Source organism: Halichoerus grypus, chromosome 12, assembly GCF_964656455.1.
Source record: "Halichoerus grypus chromosome 12, mHalGry1.hap1.1, whole genome shotgun sequence".
Lineage (NCBI taxonomy): Eukaryota > Metazoa > Chordata > Mammalia > Carnivora > Phocidae > Halichoerus > Halichoerus grypus.
The window spans coordinates 53,716,673-53,719,910 of NC_135723.1; the positions used below are offsets into that span (position 1 = coordinate 53,716,673).

The 3,238-nt window shown below is 46.8% G+C and overlaps 1 pseudogene; it reads left to right on the plus strand.

Moving 5' to 3' along the window:
- Positions 1–1,741: 1,741 nt before the first annotated feature.
- LOC118548953 (5'-AMP-activated protein kinase subunit gamma-1 pseudogene) lies at positions 1,742–2,901 on the plus strand (annotated as a pseudogene).
- The last annotated feature ends 337 nt before the right edge of the window (positions 2,902–3,238 follow it).

Below are 3,238 nucleotides of genomic sequence, written 5' to 3' on the forward strand. Positions count from 1 at the left end.
AACTGTAGATACCCAAGTATTTAGCCATGGGAAGCCTACATTCTAGGGACATGAGGGGAGAAGAGCCATCCATAAACAATTACTATATCAAGTAGTTATATGCATTATAAAAATAATTTAATTGAATAAAGTGGTTAGAGTGTAATGAGGTGCTATTTTTTATGGATGTTCAGGGAAGCCTTCTCTGATTAGGCAACATTTGAGTAAAATTAGTAAGGTAATTAAATAATCATGATGAAAATATTCTGTAAACTATAAAGGTAAAGAAGTACTTTCTTTCAACATGCTATAAAATCATCGTGTTCTGGGTTAGGCCCTAAAAAAGCACTCAGCCCAATGTCTCTGTCATTAGGAAGTTCATGGTCTTGTCTGGGAGACATATGGAAACAATGATTGCTCTGCAGTATGATAACTACTAATGTAGAAAAGTCTAACATTACATGGAAACATATAGGAAGCAGACCATAGCAGAATGCTTCATGGAGGCAACCCCTTCGGGTCCCCTCCCTCCTCGGGAGCTTTGTACTATCACTTTGCTCTTGCTCAATAAACCTTGCTTTGCTGCCCACCACTCTGTCTGGTGTACCTCTTCATTCCTCGAAGCTGCGAGACCAAGAACCGTGGGCACTGATGGAGAAAAAATCCTGCAACATTTATGGGGGTTCCTCTGGGATCTCCACCATCGTTAAGGACAACTAACCAATAAAAGTCAAACTCCAAATGGTGGTTCAGATGGAGCCTCACCTGAAGGTCAAAACCAAACATCTACAGGGGATCCCTTGATCAGGATGAGAGGAACCCTGACTGCCACCCCATCCAATGCCCCTGACCAGCAGGAAGTAGCTACGATGAGTCGTCGCCCTTCTTCCCTAACAGTAGTTAGGGTTACCTCTTCACAGGGGGGAATGATGAAGGATAGTTGGAAGGCAGGCAGGCAGGGACAAGGGCCCCCCCCACCCTAAGAGGAAACCACCCTTAAAAGGATCTTACACCACCCTGGAGGAGTCCTCCACCCTTTCACAGATGATAGATAGGTGACAAAAATCTGATTGGATGATAGGCGCAGGGAGGGTTCATCAGATTAAAACAGCCCACCAACAAGCCCATAAAAACCCCTAGTCTTAGAAACTCCTGGGACAACTACTTCAGGTTCCCTCCCTCCTTGGGAGCTTTATACTATCACTTTGCTATTGCTCAAGCTTTGCTGCCAAAAAAAAAAAAAGACTCCATGGATGAAATAGCATTTGAGTCAAATCTTTAAAAACATTTTTAAATTGGGTGCCTGGGTGGCTCAGTCGTTGGGCGTCTGCCTTCAGCTCGGGTCATGATCCCAGGCTCCTGGGATCGAGCCCCACATCGTGCTCCCTGCTCGGTGGGAAGTCTGCTTCTCCCTCTCCCACTCCCTCTGCTTGTGTTCCCTCTCTCGCTGTGCCTCTCTCTGTCAAATAAATAAATAAAATCTTTAAAAATATATATATTTTTTTAAATTAAAAATACGTTTTTAGAGAAAGTTCCTATAACACTGAGAAACACACCAGAAAGAAAACCATACCTCCATCACCTCTTTGTAATTTCGCTTTGTCCTTTCACATGCGAAAATAAGAAAAGCCTTTCCCTTCTCACCTTTAGGATTGGCAAACGTCTGTAGAAGGCACGATAGTAAGTATCTTAGGCTTTGTGGTCCCGACAGCCCATCATAGCCACCATAGCACAGAACAGCCACAGATGATCCACAGACCAATGAGCATGGCTGTGGCCCAACAAATTTTTATTTACAAAAATAGGCAGCCAACTGGATTCGGTCCTAGTTTGTCAACTTTTGCCTTACCCCAAACCTCAGAGATCTGCAATAAAAAGTGTGGTGCGAGAGCTTCCTAAAGCGAGCCAACCCAGTCAGCTCCTCTTGAAATGGAGACGGTCACTTCTTCAGACAGGTCCCCAGCTCTGGAAAATGAGCATCCTCAAGAGACCCCAGAATCCAACAAGAGTGTGTATACTTCCTTCATGAAGTCTCATCGCTGCAATGACCTGATTCCCACGAGCTCCGAATTGGTTGTATTTGATACTTCCCTGCAGGTGAAGAAAGCTGTCTTTGCTTTGGTGACTAATGGTGTACGAGCTGCCCCTTTGTGGGATAGTAAGAAGCGAAGTTTTGTAGGCATGCTGGCCATCACCAGTTTCATCCATATCCCGCATTGCTACTCTAAATCAGCCTCGGAGCAGATCTTTGAGCTGGAAGAACACAAGATAGAAACTTGGAGCGAGGTGCACCGACAGGACTCCTTCAAACCACTCACCTGCATTTCTCCTAATGCCAGCTTGTGTGATGTTGTCTCCTCATTAACTTGAAACAAGAGCCACAGGCTGCCAGTTATTAACCCGGAATCAGGCAACACCTTATACATCTTCACTGACAAGCGCATCCTCAAGTTCTTCCAATGGTTTATCACTGAGTTTCCCAAGCCAGAGTTCATGTCTAAGTCTCTGGAGGACCTACAGATTGGTACCTCTGCCAACATTGTTATGGTCCGCACCACCACCACTATCTATGAGGCTCTGGGCATCTTTGTACAACACCGAGTCTCAGCACTGCCAGTGGTAGATGAGAAAAGGTGTGTGGCGGACATCTACTCCAAGTTTGATGTTATCAATCTGGCAGCAGAAAAGACCTACAACAACCTAGAAGTGTCTGGGACCAAAGCCCTGCAACATCGATCCCATTAGTTGGAGGGTGTGCTCAAGTACTACCTGCATGAGACTCTGGAGACCAGCAGCAACAGGCTGGTGGAAGCAGAACTTCACTGACTTGTTGTGGTAGGTGAGAATGATGTGGTCAAGGGGATTGTATCCCTGCCTGACATCCTGCAGGCCTCGGTGCTCGTAGGAGGAGAGAAGCCCTGAGCTGGGGAAGGGGGGTCAGGCAGCACCAGGGGATATGCCCCACTCACTGCCTGCCCAAGGTTTCTAGGAACCACAGATGAAACCTTGTGAGAAGTGTGACTCTGTTCCCTGCTCGGGAGCTGGGGAAGGTGTGGGGGGAGGAAGGAGAATGGATTTTTAGCTCTCCTTATCCTCACACGTACAGCCTAGCCCATCCTAGCCCCTGCCCTCTTAGATGTAGCCGCCTTTCTGGGTGAGTGATGGGCTCTGTGCCCCTCAGGCCAATTCAGATCTCTGAGAGATCCACAGACCTCACCCAGCTTTTGGCCTCTATCTCTGCCCCTGACTCCATCCTAAG